The sequence below is a fragment of the Falco punctatus genome (genome assembly GCF_963210335.1).
Source record: "Falco punctatus genome assembly, chromosome: 3".
In the NCBI taxonomy this organism is placed as follows: domain Eukaryota; kingdom Metazoa; phylum Chordata; class Aves; order Falconiformes; family Falconidae; genus Falco; species Falco punctatus.
In genome coordinates this window covers 68,044,408-68,062,314 of record NC_137582.1, presented here as the reverse complement: position 1 = coordinate 68,062,314, position 17,907 = coordinate 68,044,408, and positions in this window count along the sequence as shown.

The following is a 17,907-nucleotide window of genomic DNA, read 5'->3' as shown; positions in this document are numbered from 1 at the left end:
TTTTTCAGGTCTTTCCTCTTTTGTTATTCACTTTTACTGTGTTTTTCTGATTTTTGTTTTCTCTTTATCTGCTGAACAGAGTGGCTCATTTAGAGCTATATTTAACAACACTTTTTACCATCTCTGTCGTCATTCCTGAAAATAAGGTAGCATTTATATAATCAAGTCATACTCTACCCACTGTTTTCCTGTACTTGCAAGGTAAAATGAAAGTCTATTTGTGATTCATCGGGGTAATTGTAACATTTGCCAGAGTACATGTGGGCAGGTAAGTACATACACAAGTTAGATAACTGGGTCAATAGTGGACAATTTAGGCTTAACAGAAATTGATTTCATAAAGGTGGGTTTAATCCAAAATGAAATGCCATTTGATAGAGAAGTTTCTGCAGAACTTAGAGGTTCGAAAGCATCTTGCCCGTATTAAAAAAAAAAAAGTATGCCCAGTGTCTTGGATGTATACATATGAATACCACTTTTTATGATCAAGTCAGATATTTTAACATCTTCCTAACTGGTAAGTTCTGGTAATAGTAGCACATTTCTGCTTTTTCCTTTGATGTAAACCTACTGTCAAGGTGAAGAATGAGAAAAAGAAGTGGAAATACACACACAGACACAGACACACACACACACACACACACACACATATATTTATTTATTCCAAAAGAAAGATCTTTTGACTCTGACAACAACAGTAATAGCAAGCCTGGCATGTTGGGGAATTGGCACAGATTTACTAGACAGAGTATCCATGGCACGATTGCTGCCTCTCTTGCTGCCCCCTGCCGTGTCCTGCCTTAGGCAGGTAACGACTTCATCTGTGCCTAGAGCTGTCCTTGAAAACATTCAAATACCCAGAGCAAGGCTGCATAAAAGATGGCTATGCATTTCCAGAACAACTTGCAGGGTTTCTCTGTTTTGCTCTGCAGTGCTTTTTTTATTTATTTATTTTTACATTCCAACCTTTCAGACTTTTTCCCTAAATCAGAGCTTGCTGATATGAGAGAAAAAGGGAGCCTTGATAGGTAGACTCACGTTGAACAGTGGGAAACGTCCACTCAGATCTCCTCTTGGTGTAACTCAAAGCACAATTTTCTTCTTGAGTGCTCTGATGCAAAACTGAATCTCTAACGTTACAAGGTGACACTCTTGACTATCATGAAAAGTAAGAGACTACACTGTTTCTCAACTCAAGGTAATGATCACTCCCTCAGAATTAAAATATTTTACCTTCTGTAAACAGGATCTTTCATCACTTGCTGACAGTCTACAATCCTTGCACGATGTTTCAAGGCAAGTTGTTGTCGACTGAACTGGAATTAAAAATCAGAATTACTTGTTATATTACTCAAATAATTGGTGCTAATCACCACTCCTCTCTCCATTTCCAACCTTTAAAATGGAAATTGTACTGATAGAACCTAAATCAGCAAACATTTGTGCTCCAAACTTGGATGTGACTATTTTCAGATTTGCTGCACTTTCTGTAAATGTCATAAGGGGAAAATTTTTCTGAACAGAACCCTTGTCAGCTATTGTGCATAAATTAGATACAGAACTCCACCTCACTCTGTGTGTCAGTGTACAAATTTGCACATTTTATATGCCATGAAGTGGATGTAAGAGATCACGTGTGAAATTACACTCTAGGCCAACTTGAAAATTGGACCTCACATTGATTCATTAGTTATTCCCCAACTTCATAGATAGGCCAAGTATGTTTCCAAAGTTACTGAGATCAAGAAGATCTCATCAGGAAATGCTGGACTGACACACAGGGTGTTGCAGTTTTGCTTATTCTTTCCTTGTTTTTTACAGCCATTTGGGCCATAGGCCTGGTGTAATACATGTAACTTTCCCGCACCCCCCAAAAATAAAAAAAGTTGTTACTGTTTGTGACAAGTTCATTCTTTAGCTAAAGGATTTTACATTACAAATTAACACAAATTCCCTTTTTTCAAAACTAAAATTTAGAATACTCCATCACCTAGCAAGTAAAAAAGCCATGCGAGATATTAATATTCCATTAAATGATTCGTTACATATTAATGATTCAAAATGTGAAAAAGGGGAAGTGAACTTGTTTCAAAAAATGAATCAATTCATTCTAGAGCTTGTCCATAAGTTATTTTATCCAAATTCACCTTTTCTCATTTCTAGATGTGGTCATTTTCTCCCCTTCTGCTTTTGCGTTAATTTTAACTTTTGTCTGCTAGGTTAAAAAACACTGAAATGATTTTTACTTAAAAAGAAACACAAAATTAAAAGAAGTGAACAGCTGTTGTAACACTTTCTCACTTTCTATTACATTTCTCCCTCTCCCTCCCATACCCTGATAAAAAGTGGCAATAGCAGTACATTAAGCTAAGCTTCAGTGGGGGACTTGATAGAAGTAAAGAGACCACAGACCAAGAAAAAATCAGAGAAATAAAGCTAGCAAATAATCCGTGGCCCAAGAATTCTGGCTGCAGTGCTTCTTGTTACCAAATTTTATATAAAGTGTAAAATTATTTTAAAATAAAATATGAAATTATGAAACTTAATAAAGCTTAAACAGGATTTCACTGTACCCTTGTTTTTTCAAATGTAGAAAAGCAATGCACCAAAATCAGTGCCAGGCTGCGCACGGGCTGGGGGCTTCCTGGGGCTGGGTGAAGTAGGGGTTTCCCAGGGGCTGTCAGACCCATGTATTGGAAGCAGGGTTTTTTGGTAGCCCCAGCGGTATGGAGCACAATAATTCAAGTCATGGATCAGGAATCCTTTTGTTGTAGACAGTGTAAAAACACAGGACAAAGAGACAACATCCACTCCTAAAAGCACAGGGAATATGTGGATAGTAAAACCAAACAGGAGATGGTACTGGTTGGTGTGACACTGGTTTCTGAGCATACCACCTCTTGCTGCCAACAAGTTTATTTGGAGGCATCTGAAGGAAAAAAGGTTTGGGGAGAAGGATAAACATTTTAATTTGCAGATGTTCACTGGGGGTGGGGTGGGGTGGTGTCTCTGTCTGGTGTGAGTGATGGGGGAAGCACAAAGGTCATACAATCTTGTTATTAATTTTCTTCAGGTGTAAGTGGCCATTGCAAGGCCCTGTGAGCTAGGTGCAGCATAAAAACTCTGCTTCTTTCCCCAAGAGTTCATAGCCTGAATAAACCGTAGACAAAAGAGATTTATGGAGAGATTCAATTAGATGGTTTTAAAATTACACAAAAAAAGTCTGCAGTGAACTTGGTTGAATTGTGTCCTGAATTCCAACCCAGTGACTTAGCAACTAAATCATTTTTTCTGACTCCTACTCTGAATCCTAAAGTTTGCTTTACCCCCCCAGTGCTTCTCTTAAATTACACTTTTAAAATTAAACAACTACCAACATAGAGGATATTCATATTTTGACTATACATAACAAAGTGATAATTCTATTGTGAGTTTCCAATGGTGTCAACATGATTTTTAAAACCTGTCTTGAGATTTTACTTAACATATATATTAACACCTGTTCAAGTAGCCTGGCTGAAGTGTTTCCTGCTTGGGTGTGTAACTGTGTCTTGCCTCCACACCGCTCAGTCTTTTTTGATGGCACAGATGGAAGAAAGATAGAGGGAGGAAGGGTGGCTCTGCAGCTATACCAAAATATATTAATTAAAAGTGTGTGTGTATGAAAGAGAGATAACTGTCTGTGCATTTGATGACAACCTTTCAACCTGTAAAATCTTTGTTTCTTGCCTAATTTGGGGCACAGAACTAGCAATGCAACAGAGTTACAAGGTCATTTGTTTATATGCTTTCTGAGTCCCATGTGTGATAAACTGATTTGCAGTTGCAGTTTTGATAGGCCCATCCACTTGGAAATGCAAGGAAGAGGCATGCAGTTCAGAACAGGTTATCCCTTTTAGTCCATTCCTTTTTGCTTTATTGCTGTGTGTAAGCAGAGCAATTTGATTTCAGTCTTCCAATCATGCCTATCTTGATAGTCCAAAATGTCAAATGATATATGAACAGCTACATAATATTTTTATTGTGAACTTTCTGTGACCATTAATGTAACACAAAACTGAAAAGTAATATGATGTAAACCATTTTTTACATCTGCAGGCTTTCGTATATCTCATAATACTATATTTAAACATCCTGTAATGAACCAATTTAATTTTCAAAATATGCAAATTATAGCAGCAGGCTTTTTAACATTTTAAATGGTCTTTGTCTAATAAAATGAGTCATTTTTCACTTATCAAATTCAGAAATAAAATTACATACAGCTATTCTTGTTCTTCTAAATGAGAATAGTAACAGTATTTCTTTTATTGCCTGTCAGTTCTGAATTACTTTAAGTGCACTGTGGGTGGACTGTGTTCCGATACTCTCTTTTCAGCATAGCACCCAGGCATCAACTGCTGGGGTCTAAGACTCACCCTTTTCATTGGGGTGGGTCTGACTGATGATTCAAAAGAGTAATGCAACTATAACCTACCATTTCAGTTCAGGCAAAGCCATATTTTGTTCCAAGTAGTGCTTAGTTCTACCTAGTGGAGCATGTCACCTTGTTTCCAAGCCAGTGCTTGCTAGCTTGTTGCTAACTAGGAATAGCTCTGTTGGCTGTTAATGCACCCAGTGTGAGGTCACCCAGGAGGATTTTCTTTCTTCTCTGCCATCTTGTGTTTTTAAAGAAATGGAAACTGTAGGGATGAACTTTGGCCTTCTAAAATATAGGATGTTTCTTAAGGGAAAAGAAATAAAACCGTATTTCTGACATACTGTATGTCCACAGTATTCAGATCATTGTTTTCACTGGAGGCAATCTCAACTCCAAGCTGTTATTTATTAGCAGAGCTTCTTATGAGTTATACTCTAGAAAAAAATAGATGTATAGAATATTACTCTGAAAAACATACGCATATGTTGGCTGCCTTGACAACTACTACTATTGAAGTTGGAGGTGAATAAAGCTCTTCTAAAAGTATGGTTCATAAACACTGTGCGGGTATCTTTCTGTTTCCTTACTTAGTCCCATGTAGACCTGTGTAATATGTGGACTTGTGGTGTTTTTTTTTTTTTTTTTTTTTTTTTTTTTTTAATATTGACTGAGTGTAACAACAGCAATGAAACCTGTCTAGTGTGTGCTGAGCAGTTTGATAGTAGAAACTGATGCATGTGTCAACCCAACAAAACTAAAATGGTGAATCTTTGCATTATTTGAGATGTACTGTCATTATCTTTCTAGGTGTTTGTATTTGAAACAGAATACTTGAAAGATCTTGGTAGAAAAACCTTTCTAATACTTGCTGTAAAGTCCATCCTCCAGAGATCATATGAAGAAATGTTCAAATATTATTTTGTGTTTTTATTTCAAAATACTCCCTAGCTGAAACTACAGTGTACAGAAGTTGAGGTAATAGGACACAAAACAGAGGCACTCCTGATGGTTATTTTGAGGTTAAATAACCCATCACTGCTAAAGTTCCCAGATGTGGCTGGAGCTTGTATAGGTATATCTTGGTTGGCTTCAAATGAGATAATTTGGTTCTGCTAGCACTGTGGAGCATTGTGGTCTGTGGGAGCTATTTTGACTGAGGCCTCTTGAAAAATTTTGCTGGCTTTGTGAAACTGAAGCTGATCTTTCACACAGGTAATCTACATCCACGTTAACTGGAATTATACCCCTGGAATGAAGTACAGATGTACCATGAGGATAGTCAAACACAGCTCCAGTGACAAAATCAGTCAAGCCTTACAGGCTTGTGTAATTAAAGGTCATTTTTCATCAGGGAAAAAATTACAGTACTGAGAAACTCAGTGAGATTTAAGTAATTCCTGCTATAGGGATACAGATACATTTAAGCTCATTGATAAGTATTTCGTTAAACTGGGTATTCAATAAAATAGGATAATTTAATTAACAGGAGATTATAAACTGTGCCTTGTCTTTGCTGTTTCTCAGAACAAAGTGGTTCAGTGGCTGGAAAGATAATTTTGACGTGTTATATTGATGATATAGTAATAGGAAACGCCTTTCACGGTATCTTAGGTACTGACTGTGAATCTGGTGATATGGCTAATGCTGAGCAGTTTTGCTGCTGTTAGATTCAGGTATTACTGTTTAGATTTTCCAGCAGCATATTCTTGTATTAGTGCTTCGTGTGTTATCTTTTCAGCCAACAAAAGATCTGCTCAAGTTATGATTTAAAAGCTCTATCTTTTAAAGCTATAATGGTTATTACTAAAGAACTGTGGAAAGGTAAGCGTAAAAATCTTTGAGATGTTTCATTCCTGTCTTATTTTTTATGAGAATGTCAACAATTCAGTTTTCAACAAGAGGTGAAGACTGTGGATGTCTTTCGGTAAACTTTGAGTGAGCCTGTGCCAGGATCCTGGTACCAATGTTTCATGCTCTAGCCTCTTGCTTGCATCCTCCCTGGTCAAGGTCTGTTTTATTTGTTTGCTTATGACAAGAAGATGAAGGAAACAGAGGAACATTGAAATTCATTTCCAGTTCTGCCTGTTCTTCAAAAAAACTGTAAGCTTCAGTTCCCTCATTGCAGATAGATAACCTACTAGCCCAGCCCTGCCTGAAACACTTAAATGCAATTAATTAATCTTCTGTCTTTCCATTTGCAAGTAAAGGTATATCCTTTAATTTAGTCAGAATGCTGTTATATAGTGGCAGATGAAATGTCAGCAATGAATACTAAGGATTTTGATTTCTGAATAAAGAAACATCCTTCTGCCCAATGAAATACTGAGTTATGTGCAGTCACAAGAGTAACCTTGTTAATGTGGCTGTTCACACAGAAAACACAAAACATTCTGCTTTTTTAAAGTTTGTGTGTATTGTCAGCACTTTATATAACACTTTATATTGCCAGCATTCAGGGCATCTGCTCTGGCGCCTTCATTCTCTGTTGAGTGGTTGCTGATGCAGCTTGCTGAATTTTAATGGTCAGTGATACTGAATTGCCCAGGGGCAGAGTTAACATGCCTACAGACATCCTTACACTGGAATACGACTGATTGTGGTGTAATGCTCTAAGCATCCAGACAAGGCAAAGTCTTGGTTTACATACCTGAAAGTCTCTCTGTTTGTTTTGTTTTCCAGACTAGTTGACTTTGAGGGATATAACATCATTGCTTATAATAGAAATTGGAGTATAGTACAGAAATACTTGATCTCATTTTGGTGATATCAGTGTGGTAAATAGTTGAGGCTAATTTGCTCTGCAGAGTATATTTCTGAGTACTGGGACAGGTGTTACAAGCTTATAGTTTGATGCTTTTCTGTACTGAGGTTACATGCGGCGGTGTGGTTTTTGTAGACAGCTCCTGGTGATTAAGCTGGTTTAAAAGTGTGTGTAATATTACACTGGGGCATTTTATGTAGCTATGTTTAGGGACATACTGGATATTAGGGTATTTTGCTGAATCAGTCCTCCAAACCCCCAGAACCTTGTAGAGTTAAGTCCCTGGCAAAGTGAGGCACCACAGCAGTCCTGGGAAGTTAATCCACTCTAGAGTGCTATCACATCTAGTGTCATTCCTCTTTCCTGATCCAGCTCCTGTCAAACAGCTCCTCTCAACCATACCATGGACACGTGTCATCACGTCTGTTTAGCTGTCACTCTAAAGCAACAAAAAAAGGCATTGTGTTTCCAAAATTGAAAAAAAAAAAAAAAGTACTGATTTTTAACAGTTCTCATGTAATTTGGGGATCTCTTTCTTAAAAAAAAAAGAATAAAGACTTTTAACTGCTGTCCCCTATCCCCATCCCCCAATCCCCACCCTGTTTTTTTTCCTCATATCTGACAGTGCTGTGAAGTGTATGGTATTTTATACACTTATTATTAGGAATACTTAGAGTTGTCACGAAGAATTGTAGTGGTTTTAATAATTTCTAAAGACAAATATAAGAATAACTAACTGATACTCTACCCTCTCCAAGTTATGGAGCTGAGGCAAAACAATAAACAACCTCAGCCCCAAAGGAGTTTGTTTCAGAAAAAAAACCCCATGAATTGCTAAAATCTGTGCTTCAATCAGAACAGGTCTTGAAACCTTTATTCTCAAGACACTCTAATTAGATCAATTTAAAACATACTATAAATCTAGCAAATTATTATCTCTGAAATAGGTTTAGCAGACAGTTCAGTTTCAGAGTAAGGAGAAATAAGCTGAATTTAGTGGGTTTTGTAGGTGCAGTAAGTACAAAAACCATGATAGGATCTAATGAAAAAAGTTAACTTTTATCATGGCAAAACAGTAAGCATATGACTAAATGCTTGCTGATTAAATTCTGAGAAGTTGGTTATGAAAAGATCTGTGGTTATTTTTATGCAAAATCATATGTTATGCCTGTTCAGGACAGAGCTCAATAGAGGAATATGGGTAGAACTGAATTTCTCAGAAAGAATTCAACCTCTAGTGGAAGTTAGAGAACCTAAAATGAGAAGATTGTTGCTGATGGATGCCTTCCCTTTATCTTATTTTATCTTAGCTTTCAGAACCTATTCTCTTTTATTAACTTGGGGCTGCCACAGCAATGGAGGAGTAATTATTCTTTTCATTTTAGTTAGAAAAGAACATATGTATTCAGTTTGTGTTCCTCATATAGTGTTAACTGACTGATTATCACCTCCAAAAGTGATAATGGTTGACATTAAAACATTTGACAATGGAAATTTGCTCTTCTAAGCCGAGCGAAGAATAGTAATCATACACTACTACAAGTTAGCTTTTGTCACATACAATTCTTAATGTTGGTCTCTCCTGCTATTTTTTCAGCAAGAACACAACTGATCTCTTGAGAGGTATTACCATCTGCTTCTCTGCTAAAGTAATGAAGTGATGGCGATCATCCAAAAAGATGAACAATTTATTCCAAAACAGTATTTCTAGCATTGTTGTTTACGTACCAAACTGTTGAACTGCTGATACTGAGATCTCATTTACATAAGCATTAACTTCTGTAGCTCTTGTTGATCTATAGCAACCATCCCCCTCAGTGACTATTTTTATGTACTTCCTGTCCTGCTCATAACCAGGAACAAAACGTGATAATATTTCTTTTAATAAAAAAATTATTTCCTTTGTTAATATGTAAAAATGAAAATGTGGGAAATCTGATGGTAGTTCTGAATTCTGTATAAGAATGTGTTACAGGCAGTCCAATGACAACACTGAAGTCTTTCCCATTGGTACCTGAGTACATAATGTGGTCTTACTATTTGGTTATCAAATAATTTCTTGGTGTTAGATTCTTACGGCTTTTCTGGTTTTATTTTGTAAACAGCCAAGTGAAAAAATACAGGGCAACAATGATTTTGTTTATCAAATAGCTGAATCAGAGCAGGAGTCCAGAAAATTAGTACTTGTAGATATGGGATACCACCACCACCAATTCAGAAGTTCATTATATGAATATTCATACTAGAAATACCATTTTGAAATATGTTAACCATTTTTTGTGTGTGATAAGCATTGCATAAGTAGTATATGTATACTGTATAAATTAGTACTTGTAGAGGTGCATTATTTTCAGAGTGAAGAATGACAAAACAAAACAAAAAAACCCCACCAGTTCAAGTTCTTTTAAAAGTGAGGGTTTTCTCATATGCACTTTTTTGTTGTGCTTGTTTGTCACCAGCTCACTCAGAGATGCTTTGGTGCCTGTCTTCTATTTCAATAGGCAATTTATTGCATATCTGGAGAGTCATTGACTTTGGGATTTTTTCCTCTCCAGATTTTGTGATTAATCAGGGCCAGTGCCATACCTAAGACTGAGTCCTTTCATCATTTTCCTCTTGTAACTTTTGCTGCCATTTCAACTAGGCATGCAATTCTTGGAGAAAAAGAAGCAACTTCAGGCAAAAGTCTGGAATGAGCAGAAGAAACCATCCTCAAGGTATGTGTTTATGTGCTGTCACAGGGCTGAATTGTGGCATGTTCTGGTGCTCTTATGTTGTCAAAAAATATTAAGGAGATGATACCTTATTCTGCAACTGACACCTTAAGCAGAGATTGAGACGTTAATTCTTAATCAAAGGAATTGTATCTTCAACTTTCCAAAAATAGCTGTGCTTTTCCAGCATTTTTAATGGATCTGAATCTATGGGCTTCTCTTAATAATGATGATACACACTGCCTTCCAGCTTCTTCGAAGAGCAAACTACCCTGAGTAAACATGAATCACGTAAGGATTCTGGCTTCCTGTCTTCACAGACTGTCTCTTTTGTCTATTTAGGAATGGTAGTGCCCTGAAGAAATCTGCAGAGAGGAAACTAGGTACATAATCTGGTGCGTGGGCTAAAGTGTAATGCACATTCTTTCACCTCTTAGGCTATACTCGTAATTTGAAGTGCTTTTTCAGCTATGAAGGCAAAGAATGCAGAAATTAATGAGAGTTGAGCTCTCATACAGTTACTTAACTCCTAGTAGACTGGGCCTCGGAGGAAGTATATCATGCTACAAGTCTACATGATCATGCTACAAGGCAGTGACATTGTCGGGCTTTTTGCATTTTCATTGCCTTGATTTCATAACTTTATGCAAGTGGCTTGTTTAGATAGCAACTTTAGCTTTTAATTCCTTCCTTTTGTTTCTGTTTCTGGGGGAGTGAGCTCATTCTGTGTCACAGGTGACTATATTTAGATGTTGTGGGAGGAATGCAGTGAAGCCTCACTGAAGATCAATTGAGTTCAGGAAACGCCTAGGCCAAATGCTGACCTAGTGCAGTTCTGTTACGTGCATGTTATTCACAACCTTGCCACTCTTTGCAAACTGTTGAAGTTTTAATTGTAGATTCTGCTCCTGTGAGTGATTTTGGAACAGCAGACAAGTGAAAAAATTAAAAATGGGTGCTGTAGTATCTAAAATCATACAACAATTAGCCAGCTGCAATCAGGAACTTGGGCATATGCCCAAATAATGCTATGCATACCAAGTGTCAATATTTTATGTGTATATAGGAAGCGGTAGCCTTGTTAAGAAATATGGTACTTGTGCAATCTTAGTACCAAGTTCAAGCTGAGTTTCGAAGATGCATGCAATTTTGTGTCAGGGAAGGATATGTTTGTCTGGAAAGCCTGTAGTTTTAAGGTTGTGCCAAATAACTAGATACCTAATCTATTCCTAATTGTAGAGTGCTTTCTATTAATGGTGGATTCTTGTGGGAAAAAAAGGAGAAAACATGTTTTGATGCAATGTTTTATTTGTTTAGCCTAGGTCAGGTGCACCATAAAGTACACTTTCCTCCACTGAATTGAAGAAATGATAAATACAGCAATCAGGTATTACAATGGGTATGCAGTTATGTTGGGTTCCTGTTTTTACATGAACATGAGATATTGATATCTAGGAGCTACATGACTAATGGTAAAAATGTTTAGAGACTGTACAAGACAGATGGTACTTTGACCATTATATTTTGCTATCCCAGCAACACAATTACCAATTCTGGGAACCAACAACTGTCACAATCCACTTTCTTTTATACTTTTTTTTTTTTTTTTTAGAAGGAAGTGGGATACTCTGTCTCACTGGGTAGAATATGAATTTCCACAGCAATACCTCCTGGATTCAAGGGCTGGAACAATATTCAGGGAAAGTATTGTTACATGTTTGCTCAGGTTTTATATTTAGGTACTTACTGTTGATAATCATCATCGACAGGAAAAGATGGGTGAGGTGGAGCTTGTTCTGGCCAAGCATAGCTCCTCTGATGTAGCGGTATTCTGTGCAAGTCCAGGTGTTGAACAGCACAGAGCTTGGGTGTGCAAGCAGAGGATATCACCTGGATATAAGGACCTTTTCTGTTTACAATTGATTCACACCTTTGGCAACATAGAATTTGATATAGCTGATAAAGGGAAATTTTTCTCTTAGTCTCCCACTCCTCTGCCAGACCAGTGACACTAACTTGAAGTTTGTCTTTTTCTAGGACAAACTGCATTGGTAACAGTACAAGAATGGGAGACACAAGCTTGGCAGACCAAGCACGGCAGCATATTTGGAGAAATGACCAAGAAGAAAAGACGGTGTTCAGATCTTGCTATTTTAATGGGTAAGGAGAGGACTATTGTTATTTGCTTCTTAAAAATAGGTCAAGTCCTACCCCTTTAATTGATAGCAAAACTCTTTCTGAATGTAGATTAACAGGAGATAGCTGTCTTGTTCTACAGGGTTTTGAATTTTTTAAGATTTAGAATGGAGAAGAATAAAATAGTTCCAGTTGGAAGGGACCTACAATGATCATCCAGTCCAACTACCTGACCACTTCAGGGCTGACCAAAAGTTAAAGCGTATTAAGTGTATTGTCCAAACGCCTCTTAAACACTGACAGGCTGGGGCATCGACCACCTCTCTAGGAAGCCTGTTATAGTGTTTAACCACTCTCTCCATCAGGAAATGTTTCTTAACGTCAAGTCTGAATCTCTTCTGTCACAGCTTTGGACCATTTCCATGTGTCCTATCACTGGATCCCACGGAGAAGAGCTCAACACCTCCCTCTCCACTTCCCCTCCTCAGGAAGCTGTAGAGAGCCATGAAGTCACCCCTCAGCCTCCTTTTCTCCAAACCAGACAAAGCCAGTGTCCTTGACCTGTCTGGACATGTCTCCCAGCCCTTTCACCAGCTTTGTTGCCCTCTGGATGCATTCATGTATCTTAGCATCCTTTCTTAAGTGTGGGGTCCAGAACTGTGCACAAAATATGCAAGGTGAGGCTGCATCAACATTAAATAGAACATTTCAAAATAGCTTCATGCCTTTACTGGGGATAAAGCATGAGGCTTTTAAGACATAAAACCACCCCAACCATGTATATTGTTTTGCCAACATCAAGCTAGACTTTTTTTTTTTGTTTGTTTGTTTTTGTTTTACTACTTGTGCTGTAATTTTAATATTCTGTGGGGAAGAAAAAAGCCATCTGATAGCTCTTAACTTGATACAGTTTGTGTGGCTGTAGCTTCCTTGTTGGTTCATTGAAATACTAAATGTGCTGTGGTCTATTTGATTTTGATTTTATGGGATTACCTACTTGCCCTTTTGTCATGGTTTAATCCTGGCTGGCAACTAAGCCCCATGCAGCTGCACACTCACTCCCTCCACAGCGGGATGGGGAAGAGATTCAGAAGAGTAAAAGCAAGAAACTTGTGAGTTGAATTAAAGACAGTTTAACAGGTAAAGCAAAAGCTGAGCACACAAGGAAAGCAAAGCAAGGGATTCATTCACCACTTCCCATGGGCAGGCAGGTGTTCAGCCATCCCCAGGACAGCAGGGCTCCATCATGTGTAATGGTTACTCGGGAAGACACATGCCTGACCGTTCCCCCACTTGCTGCTTCTTCCCCCAACTTATATCCTCAGCATGATGTCATATGGTATGGAATATCCCTTTGGCTAGTTTGGGTCACCCGTTCTGGCTGTGTCCCCTCCCAGTCTCCCATGCCCTTCCAGTCTTCTCACTGCAGGGCCCAAGAAGTGGAGGGATCCTTGACTCAGTTATAAATATTACTCAGCAACAACCAAACCCATCAGTGTGCTGTCAACATTATTCTCACACCAAATCCAAAACACAGCGCTGCACCAGCTACTAAGAAGAAAATTAACTCTGTCCCAGCTGAAACCAGGAGAGCTTTCCAATTCAAGCAGACTGGCATGGTTTGTTTTATACATTGCATAGAATACTGTTTCTTTGCTCTTTGTATTATATTTGATGTGAAACTCTCCAAAATTTTGTTATTTCTATATCCCTGAGACTAATGCAACCTTCCAGCCCTGTTAGAGACAGGTTAAGACATGGAGAAAGAACCTCCAGACCATAAAATATTCAAATAAAATTGGAATAGCTCCTGACATCTATATTCAGAGGTCAAAAAGATTTAGCAATACAAGGCAAAACGAAAAGGAGTGGGAAAAGATGTTATATTTAAGATAAAAATAAGGATAATTGCTTTAACATCTGGTGAAGTAACATTTGTACTTTCCTGCATTCTAGAAACTATGTGTAGTTTCTAGACAAAGACCTACTTGAGGACTGGAGATCTAGACCTATTATCAGTTTACTAAATCCACTCAGAAAATCTTTGCTATGTCCTCTTCACATCAGGTACTTAAAAGGTAATCGTGTTTTGGAAAGTTCAGAAGCTATTGTGCATTTTAGATTGGACTAATATTATACAAAAAATAATCCTGCCTTGTCATAATATACAGTGGTACTTGAAAAAGTTTTGTGAGAATTTTTTTGAAAAAACAAGTTGTTCCTTGGATTACCTTCAATAAATATTGAGGAGTTCCATTTCAAAGACTGTGATCTGAGTTCACCCTTGATGAAAATGAGTTGGCTTCAAAGGAATTACAGCAGGGAACAATCTGTTCCAGAATGCATTTTTACCCTAACTGTGTCACAGGGTGACGTAGCACCATGGCTGCAGAGGACCAGCCACTGCATGGAGAATAGGAATGAAATTGGTTATTAAATAGAAGTTAACCCTGTGGGGGTAGAATTATCAAGGATGCAGGTATGTCAGTAATGAGTAGCGCTATACATGCCTTGAAAATCATGCAGGTTGACTCTCCGCAAAAACCTAAAATTATTAAAGAAAAATGCATATTGAGAAAGGTTGTTCTAAAAAACTTACACGTGTATTTGAATAGAGTGATGCCATTGGCTTTACTTATTTTAAAAACCACATCTGTGACTGAATTTCAAAGCTACATATAGCAAACTAGTGACATCTCTGCCTATCTTGTACTATGTCCATACCGAGACTAAAACAAAGCTTAGGTGTCAGGCCATGACCTATGGAAAATAAACAGTCATTATAGATAAGGATTACATTATCCGAGGTTAATAATTCAGATTTAGCCCACTTCGGTAGCTCAAACAAGCAAATTTCAAGTAAAACAATACTGAAGAAGAGCTCACACTTTTCCAAAGATGTGATATTGTTATGATAGAATGTCAGGCTGTTTTTTCAGTCTTGATTAAAATGTTTGGGAAAAAATTGAAAACAAAATTGGAAACCATGTATAACCAACCAGCTATTAAAAATGCTTGATTTTTTTGTTCAAAACTTAAGGTACCTCTAAATTGTTTCTTTAATTTCATTCTCTGTTGTGTCGTGTCCCCCCCCCCCATCTATTGTGTCTGATTTTTCTTAGGAAAATATAAATAAATATTGAAACAACAGGAGAGGCTGTTTTAATATTTCAGTCCTTGTTAAAAACGTTACTGGAAATGTCAACACAGAGCTGATTCCTATGAGCTATTCAGTTCATGAAGTTTGAAGGGATATAAGGCCCTTCAGGTGTTTCTCTGAATTAAACCTTGAAACCTTTTGAGATTCACTGGTTATTACTTACCATAGGCTTGGATACAGCAAACTGTTAAGTAAAAAAGGCTCAGATTATGTGGCATTGGGAAGGAAAGGAGGGCTTGTCAGCCCCAGGTGATGACTCAGGACCGAGATGCCAGGGCAGGCAAAGTGCCCCAGACTTCTGCAAGGTGAGAGACTATCAGGATTTGGTCCCACTCTTTGACTTCTTTCCCCCTTCAGGTAAACTCATGAAATACTTTTTTCTACTAGTTATGCTCTGTCTCTGCTCTGAGTTAGTTGCTGGGATTCTAGGGGGAGGAAGCTGCATCAAAAAAGGTCATTTGCATGTAGAAATGTAAGTACATCCAATGTTCTTTTTCACTGACTGATGAAAAAGTTGATCTTTTCCTCCCTTTTCCTGCAGAAATATGAACACCCTAATGAATGAGGAATGATGAACAAATTTCACAGGAAAGACCAGCCTTCATGTACAGGCTTTTAAGTCTGTTCTGTTGATGCTTTTCTTGGAACTGAGAGAAGATACAGACTTCATCTCTGTGGCATGCTTGATCTTACTGCCCTGTGTTGCAAACCTGTTTGCCACTAGCGTTAGAGCCACTTCCTAACAGCTCCGCTTTCTGCTCTCTCTTCAGCCCCTCTTGCCACTGCCAGCAACTGTCACAGTGTGCTCTGCCTGGCACAGTGAGGTGGGCTGCTACTTTTAAGGGGCATGCAATGGCGAAGCTGGTGACAGCAGCCCCTGTTGCCAAATCCCTGCTGTGCCGCTGGCTGGGGGTCCAGCTTGGCTTCTCAGGCAGTGTACTCCAGGGAACTGGCAGCCAGGAGCATCCTGTGGGCTTTGGTCCAGCTCCTGTGTCAGCAGCTGGCCAGTGCTGTGCCAGTCTAGCAAATGTTTTAGTGTCAACAATAGAGGAATTCACTCCCCGGAACTGCAGTTGTAGCATTTAAGACAACAGGCTGCAATATTCTATGTATGAGTTGTATTTTCCTAAAGTAATGAGAATTGAGGCATCATTTTGCATAGCACTGGGGGCCATTCCATTCTGAATCAGACAGAGCTGCTTTATTAGAAAGCTTTTCTTGCCTGCTGTACAAAACTCCAGCTATGAACAAAACTGCCTAGCTATTTAGTATTCACATGTTGATTGTAATCAGCATCTCGGGACTGCTTTAAGCAATAGTATTCTGATTAGTTAGGTGTAAATGCACTTTATGAAATGTATTTATAATGAATTTTATAAATCATTCAGTCACAGATTGTTAATTGTTTATTCCTGAAGCATGTGAATGTATTTCAGAATTGGTTTTATGGTATATCTGTTCACACATCTGAAATATGGTGTTGCAGATCCTTAGTTTTTCTTCAGTGATGTTTCATGACACAGATCTGGTGCATCAGTGTTATATATCATTACGAAGTACTGAAAAAAATTGAAGCAAGTTTTAGACCACAGAAACAATTAATTAATTGTTCTTAATAGAAAAAGATAAAACTTCGAATCCTGCCAAGGCAAGTTGTGTAATTAATATATGCTTTTCAGAAGTTCACTATTTTCAAAATAATTTTTCAGACATGTGATTTTGACTTCATGGTTTCTAATAACATCTGTAAACATCAGATGTTTACATATAGAATGTACATATAGAATGTAATAACATTCTAATAACATCAGTTTGAGTGGGAGTAGTGTTTTCACTCTGAATGATAGGATTTATGCATAGAAACTGAAGAGAAAAATGACTCATTCAATTATTCATGTCATGCATTAAGTGATACAAAACAAATCTGTCCTTGGCTTTTTCTTCCTTTGAATATGTAGTTACTTTTTTTTTTTTTTTTTTTTTTTTTTTTTTTTTTTTTTCTCTCTGAAGTGCATGCTGGATTGACAGGAATAGAGGCTTGTTCTAGGGCAAAAAGTAGCAATATAACTTTCACCTTTCTGTTACAGTAGGGAAGGGGGAAAATATATTTCCTAGTTTGCCGCAATGCACTTGACCCAAATATTTTTCAGACAACCTGACAGAAATGGCCATTTTACAATCTAATATATATATTAGGAGCAGAGGCAGTCTATATTTATTATGTGAGTATTTTTGTCAGACTCTGGCCTTAAAGATAAAATATTTCTACATCAAGTAGTGGTAATAATAAGATAGGGCATTTTGTATTACCATGAGAAGGACAATAATATGTAGGAAATAGAACAAATAGGTTATTTCAAATGCATGCCAAAAATAGTTGAAAACCTTGTTTTCCAGTTCCAGTAGGCATTTAAAATAACCCATTAGATCTAGTTTAAGACCTTGTACACTTATAGCATTTTTTATTGCCCTGATTCAGTGCAGCTGTCAATAAATCTTCAACAGAATTTCACTGACTGAAAAACACGCTTTTAACAGAGTGTTGTAATTTAATCTTTCAAGAAAAGTAAATATGTTTTGGTTCTTATATATTATTTTGGTTTTGTGGAAGCTTTAATTCCAATATGTTTCAGGAACTCAGTAGGTTGAGATACTCAGATTTCAAGCAAGCTGGCTGGAGTTTTCATTTAGATTCTGGTGCTTTTCCTTCTAAGCA